The sequence below is a fragment of the Ochlerotatus camptorhynchus genome, unplaced genomic scaffold (assembly GCF_037179485.1).
Source record: "Ochlerotatus camptorhynchus isolate MF236.1 unplaced genomic scaffold, CSIRO-AGI_Acam_v1.1 ptg000377l, whole genome shotgun sequence".
Taxonomy (NCBI): domain Eukaryota; kingdom Metazoa; phylum Arthropoda; class Insecta; order Diptera; family Culicidae; genus Ochlerotatus; species Ochlerotatus camptorhynchus.
The window spans coordinates 53,226-60,773 of NW_027040865.1; the positions used below are offsets into that span (position 1 = coordinate 53,226).

General features: G+C 40.2%; 1 long non-coding RNA gene across 1 annotated transcript in view; it reads left to right on the forward strand.

The window, feature by feature from the left end:
- Positions 1 to 7,314, forward strand: part of LOC135710302 (uncharacterized) — a 31,133-nt gene extending 23,819 nt beyond the window's left edge. The window contains exon 3 of the long non-coding RNA XR_010518413.1: positions 7,252 to 7,314. This is a non-coding gene — a long non-coding RNA (uncharacterized LOC135710302). The remainder of the gene's footprint in view (positions 1 to 7,251) is intronic.
- The last annotated feature ends 234 nt before the right edge of the window (positions 7,315 to 7,548 follow it).

Here is a 7,548-nt window from a genome sequence, read left to right on the forward strand (position 1 = left end):
CAAGTTGAGTTTAATTTAAGTCAATGATAAGTTGAAGTTTAGTTTAGGCTACGGTGAACATATGCGGTATATGTTTATGTTCTTCGGCCTTGACTATTTCGGCCCTCTTATGGTCAAATTCGGACGATCACAAGTCAAACGATTGGTGGCACTGTTTACGTGCCTTACCATTCGAGCAGTCCATCTGGAGGTAGTGCACTCCCTGACCGCGGAAACATGCAAGATGGCTATTCGTTGGTTCCGTGGATCACCTTTAGAGATAAGGAGCGATAACGGTAGTAAATTCCTCGGAGCTAGCCGTGAGTTGCAGCAACAGATAGCGGAAATGAACCAGCAGCTATCATCGATCTTCAATCCGCCATCCGCTCCGCACATGGGAGGATCATGAGAGCGACTAGTTAGATCTGTTAAGGTCGCATTCGTCTCATTAAACACAAGCAGGAACCCCGACGACGTCACACTGATGATCGAGGCAGAAGGTATCGTCAATTCACGTCCTTTGACGTTTGTCCCAGTTGAGTCAGAAGCCCAAGAAGCCCAAGAAGCCTTTAAGCCAAATCATTTTCTGCTTCTGAGCTCTCAGGGGGCTGCTCAGCCTCCACAACCGATGCTAGAATATCCAGAGTGCCTTATAACCAACTGGAAGCTAACGAGAAGCCTGGTTGACCAGTTTTGGCATTGTTGGGTACGGGAATACCTCCCGACATTCTGCAAGTGCACAAAATGGTTCGAGGAAGCAAAAGCAAAACCGAAGGACGCAGACCCAGTCATTATCGTTGACGAATCGATCCGGAACGGGTGGCTACCAAGACGGATTGTCTCAGTTGTGAAAGGACGCGATGGACGGGTCAGGCAAGTCCTAGTGAAGACGACAGGAGGAGTTTTACGGTGTTAAAAATGCTAAATATGTTAAAAATGTAAAAAAAAAAAATCTTTTTGCGGAATTGACCTCAATTTAAAATCTCATTCTGCGTTGATATTTTTACTAGCATTCCGTCATTTGAACCGCGTGATCTTGAACGAAACTAATTATGTAACCATGACACCAACCCTCTAGGAAGTATGGATGAAGCACTACGATTGTTCTCCAACAAAAGTACTATTCTGTCCCAGTGGCCACTAGTGTTCTAGTTTTTGGATGTAGAGCACCGCTTTGCTAAGAAAACTGAAACGAAATGAAATGCTTTTCAACGTATATACTTTGGTGACATCGTTCCGTGGCACATAAGCGTAGTTTTCACTTGATGACCTTTTCATTGATTACCAAGTAACCTTAAATCGTCACTATACAAACCGTACGTTTTACGATTGGGTTCTTTAGGGGAATTGTGGACTACACTGCCCATAATTGCATATCAGTCCCATATGGATAGGAAATCAAGCAAAGATAAAACTGATATGCGATTATGGGTAGTACATGTCAAATGGAACCGAAATCTTAAATTTCATCAATTTTGGAACACTGAAATTATTTTAAATAAGTGTGATTAAATTGGTACTTTGTATGGAAGCAAGCTATCAATTTGTTAGTTTAGTGTCAAACAGTGAAGTGGCTATTTTGTATTACTCCGTTACCAAACCAATGCAACGCAACGCAAACAGTGAAGTAATTGTTTTGCTTTAAATATTAATTTAAAAATCAAAATGAAAGTAAATAGAATCGAAAAAAAATCTTTGCGCTCGGAAAGCGAAGCTCTTTCAGATGACTTATAGTAACCGATATGTTTCTCAAAATGAAATAGCCCAATTTAAGGCGCTCCAAGAGCTTTTGGAGCTATGTTGGCTGATGCAAATATTATTTTCAGTAAGGGGAAGTTCACCACTCCAAATATAATTTTTTTCGGCATGTTTTTTATTTTTCGAAAAAAATTGGGAAAACTAATCAAAAATACAAGAAAAACAGTTTTTTCCTGGTGCTCTACCTAACGGGTAAGATTTACCTCGGTACCTGGTAATTATTCTTTATTTGGGAAAACATCCTAACGGTAAGAGGTATAAAATAGTCTGACGAATGTTGCAACGAAAAGTGCACTTTTGATGATACCTGTAACAACATGGAAGCGAAAATGGGAGGTGTGAACAGTTAAACTCCTCCGGGAAATCACCCATTGCACGGTACACTCGGATACACTTTCACACTCGAATGAATGCGTGCGTCCAAACCATCTCTATTGAATGATGCCACCCACACATTCCCCTTCTCGTCCCGAGAAAATGAAATGAAATTAAGAAGTATTTAAAAACGGGCTACGATGTGCCTTCAAGGAAAAAAAAAAAACATAGTAGCCTGAGGCTTCAGCGGTTCTACTTTTTTGACACAATGTTTGTGAATATCGAAGCAAGAAGACATAACTGGAGTTTTTGCCGAGCTTTGCCAGCATGACAGCTTCGGTCGCGACGGTTGCGGCAGTGACACCAGTAGTGGAGCCGGAGCGGACTGAAACGCCAACTGCCAACACCACCCAATGAACTTCCTCGTCCGGTGGAGGTAATACTGAACGTTACTACTGGTGTTGTGGAGTGCGTCTGTCCAATGCATAGGGGTTCCCGGATTGGAAGAAGTGAGCATGAATTAAAGTGGGAACTATAGTAAGAAGACCGATTGTTGGAAGGTATCCAAATTATGAAAAGAGGCCGTTTTTCATACCACTCAGATTTTGTAATTTTTTTAAGAATGAGACCTCAAATTTCCTCCATATATTGGTAAACCTATCTACGAATTCACCAGAATTTAACAGATCAGGGCTGGCTATAATCCTTTTTGGACAACACGGGGAATTGATACAGGACCTTAAGTTACTGTTCGATGATATCAATACAAACAAACTTAATTCAGCTGAAAATGAATATATCTTTTTCCTATGTGCAACGGAATTCAACTAGTAGTATTCAACACTGACGTTTATTTTTTTATTTTCAGGGATTCTGGAAGTTTGTACCGAGCTTTGACAGCACGAGAGCTTCGGTCGCAACGGTTGCGGCAGTGAAACCAGCAGTGGTGCCGGAGCCGACTGGGACAAAGGAACTTTCTCGTCCAAAACGTCGAAAAACAATGGTAAGTCCCGTTGTTAGCCTTTTAACCAATCTTGGCTAAATTTTAGATTACATGCACAAGTGCAGGTACTTTACAAAGCATAGGTTATAATTGATTAGGTTGATTAAAGATTTCAATTATTTATTAAATTAGGCGAATGAGATATCGTAATCATCAAACGAACTAAAATAAGTAAATTTAGACAGTTTAATAGCATTAAGTAGATTATCAAAAGTTAGGATGCGGGAGGTCCGCTTAGGGAGGCAACTAGACTTTAACGCAACTGGCAACTAGCCTTTGCATATATTGTCTGTTTGCTTTAAAATATCAATTTGATATATATGTGAAAGGATTAATCTGTGGGAGATGGATTTTCGGTTTCTTTACATTTTGCAGCACAAATCTAGTGCTATGTGTCATTTCCTCAAAACCCCCCAATAACCGATCTCTATTGAAGGACCCTTGCTTTTCCCATGGCGTTCAAGTGGTCGCGCAGACTATTCAGCCATTACCCTTCCTTTATCCTCGGCTTTGGATTGACCTGCGCTCCCATTGCCCCACTAAACGCTGCAAAATGAAAATGAAATAAGTTTTGACTGCACCATGTGTAAAAAACATGTATTTTATTCTGAAACACATTAATATCGTTATCGCTTCCTATTTTGTTAATGGCTAGCCCGATGGGCTAGTTTAAAGGAATTCCCCTTACACCAACACTCGCCTCTTTTGTTCGATAGCTCGAGTTCGAAGCCCTAGAGCTTCAAGGTCGGATCCTGGCTTGTCACTACTGATCCAAAGCCCAAAAAACACACTTTCACTTTTAACTATTTTATTACGGTATCGGTGTCTGTACTGTTGGCCAGCGATGACAAGATTTTACAGCTGGTGGGGTTTCTCGGCGGCAGCTGAACGGTACGTTCCCGGAGGATGACGGGGCTCGACGGTTGTCACAGTGTGCGGGGCTCGATCGGCTGTTCGACGGTGGACTTGCTGTTCACCTGTTGTTGGTTTAAAGCGGTCGTCGGTAGCTTGCCGCTCGACGCTTGCTAAACGGGTGCAATATGGCGGTATAGCGTCCGCCCTCGCACTTTTCGACCAACGTTTTTTGCGTGGCCGGAACGAAATGTCTTTTTAGCCCGTATTTACTGGGTCCTGACTTCGTATTTGGCGGTATTGGCGGTATTTGTTCGGAACTCTTTTAACTTCCTTACTTGACTCGTATCAAACTATCGAACAATCTTGCGCAATTGCTGAAGTAGAAGAGCACCACCTCTTCAGTTTGACCCAGTAGCTTCCCCCATGACCTAAGCCCATTTCCACCTCCCTCCCACTTCTGCACCACCCCATATCCATGTCATTCTCCTGTTTCCAACACCCACCTTCATACTAGGAAGGTCATGTGCACACTAATGCTGCGTAGTGAGAGAGTTTAAACTACTATGACCACCATCCGAAAGAAATTGGTCACCTGAAGAACTTTGCTCAAGACAGAAACTTTCTATATGGCCAAGTTCGCGAGATACAGTTTATTCAGGAAACACAAATTCGAAATGGTTTGTGTTGGTGGCCTTTAACAAAGCCATGTTGTGCACTAGTTATTCTTTGTTTTATTTGGCCAAAAACGTTTTTATTTATATTTGAAAACTCTTCAATTTTGTAATGCACGAAATGATAGCAATCCCACGATATTTTCGAGTATCGGATTTGTTACCAGATTTTTAAATGGGTATTGAGTAGGATTTTTTTCATTCCTTCGGGAATATACCGGATTCAAGTGCAATATTAATAGCCATAATAAAGGGGTTGTGAGTTCAGTTGCTAAGTTTAAAAAAAAATAGGAATTCCATCTGGTCCTGAACCTTCAGTCCAAATCTCCAAGTCCAAATCTCTTAGACCATCATGGTCAAATTCGGACGATCGCTAGTCAAACGATGGGTTGCACTGTTTACGTGCCTTACCATTCGAGCAGTCCATCTGGAGGTAGTGCACTCCCTGTCCGCGGAAACATGCAAGATGGCTATTCGTAGGTTCCTGGTACGGCGTGGATCCCCTTTAGAGATAAGGAGCGATAACGGTATGTACTAAATTCCTCGGAGCTAGCCGTGAGCTACAGCAACAGATAGCGGAAATGAACCAGCAGCTATCATCGATCTTCAATCCGCCATCCGCATCCATCGTGAGAGCGACTAGTTAGATCTGTTAAGGTCGTATTCATCTCATTAAACACAAGCAGGAACGACGTCACACTGATGATCGAGGCAGAAGGTATCGTCAATTCACGTCCTTTGACGTTTGTCCCAGTTGAGTCAGAAGCCCAAGAAGCCCAAGAAGCCTTTAAGCCAAATCATTTTCTGCTTCTGAGCTCTCAGGGGGCTGCTCAGCCTCCACAACCGATGCTAGAATATCCAGAGTGCCTTATAACCAACTGGAAGCTAACGAGAAGCCTGGTTGACCAGTTTTGGCATTGTTGGGTACGGGAATACCTCCCGACATTCTGCAAGTGCACAAAATGGTTCGAGGAAGCAAAAGCAAAACCGAAGGACGCAGACCCAGTCATTATCGTTGACGAATCGATCCGGAACGGGTGGCTACCAAGACGGATTGTCTCAGTTGTGAAAGGACGCGATGGACGGGTCAGGCAAGTCCTAGTGAAGACGACAGGAGAAGTTTTACGCTGTTAAAAATGCTAAATATGTTAAAAATGTAACAAAAAAAAAAATCTTTTTGCGGAATTGACCTCAATTTAAAATCTCATTCTGCGTTGATATTTTTGCTAGCATTCCGTCATTTGAACCGCGTGATCTTGAACGAAACTAATTATGTAACCATGACACCAACCCTTTAGGAAGTATGGATGAAGCACTACGATTTTTCTCCAACAAAAGTACTATTCTGTCCCAGTGGCCACTAGTGTTCTAGTTTTTGGCTATAGAGCACCGCTCTGCTAAGAAAACTGGAACGAAATGAATAATATCATTACTGTTATTGTTGATGTTTCACTTAGCATCTCTATACCTTTCCTTTCTTAAGATATGGTATTAAGCAAAAATATAAAGACGCACCATTTTCCAACGCTGACACTTGTTAATTTTTTATTACTTGCACAGCTTATTACAGTGCAGTTTAGATTTTATTTATTTATTTATTTATTTTGTCAAACAAAGTAGACAGTTCAAATTTTCGCGTGATTTATTTGAAACGTGATATATTTGAAAGCTATCGAATTAAACATAGAAATTACTGTCATTCTATGTCCAAAGCACGACTCAAATTCCAATTCAATGCACTGTTTTAAGTTAACTTATTTTACTTAAAAGAACTCCGAAAAAAATGCATGTTTGTTCTTCAACTTCGATCACATTAATCAGTAAAGAAAATGGTGGACGCTTCCTCGCTGCACATGTTTGTTTTTGGGCATCAAAGTTGGCAGTGACACAGCAACGACCGAAGCACAAAAATCATCGCAGCAACCATGCTGCTGGTAATAATTTTTTTTTTCACTTCACGTCAAATCACCGAATCAAGTGGATGGGTTTTGAAATGGATGCTTGAAGATTCCCGAAGAAGTCCTCAAGCAAGAACACAACTGTTCCGGGTTTTAAGTTTCAAGACTTCGTGGACCACGAGTATCGTAAGATACTCCCAAGACAAACGACTCCTCAAAAATAAGTTCTGCATTCTGAAGTGCCCTCTTGAGGTGAGTTTTTGCACTTTTTACCCCAGCATCCCATAATCCAGCGAAATTTGTTGTGATTATTCGATACATTTTTATTTCGTGTGAAATAAAGGACACAACTGGATGGCGGGCTGCTGTTTTCCAATGTTCTTTTAAATAGCTTCACCGATATCATTGAAAGCTGCTGCTTTCACAATAAACTTGATTCGAATTTTCGGGGGAATTTTCCAACTAAAAAACTGTAATGTTTTTTTTTGAATATATTTGAATTTAATATTTAATTTTGTAGGACAATCGTGTTCCTTGGACTAAAACATATAACATAAGAAAAGTTAACAACAAAATTTCAAAGTATAGTTGCTGTAATAAAGAATTTTGAGAGAAAAAAATATATATCAAGAAAGTGATTTTCCAAAGCAGATGGAATCCCTCTTCAGACAAATTGTTTTGAATGTTTTTATGTTATGTTTACATTGTTATCTTTTGTTCTCTTTTTCACTACTGTTAGTATCCAACTCTATTATTTTTTTTTGCATTTCAGGGATCCTGGAAGTTTTCCTCAAATATTTTGTTCCTGTTCAAGGGTTTACTGGAAAGCCTATTGGTAAGCAGTCTTTTTCTTGATAATGTATTTATTTTACATTTACATTCATATATATACAAATATATACATACATATGCCCAGTGTATATATACTCAAGTAAACTGCTTTTGAATAAAAAAAAAAAACAAAACAATATTGATATTTTTTGTATTTTTTTTCAGCCGGTTGGAATCACGGTAAGTAAACACGATAATATACTACTAGATACGATAATTAGCTTTTCCCGGACGCATG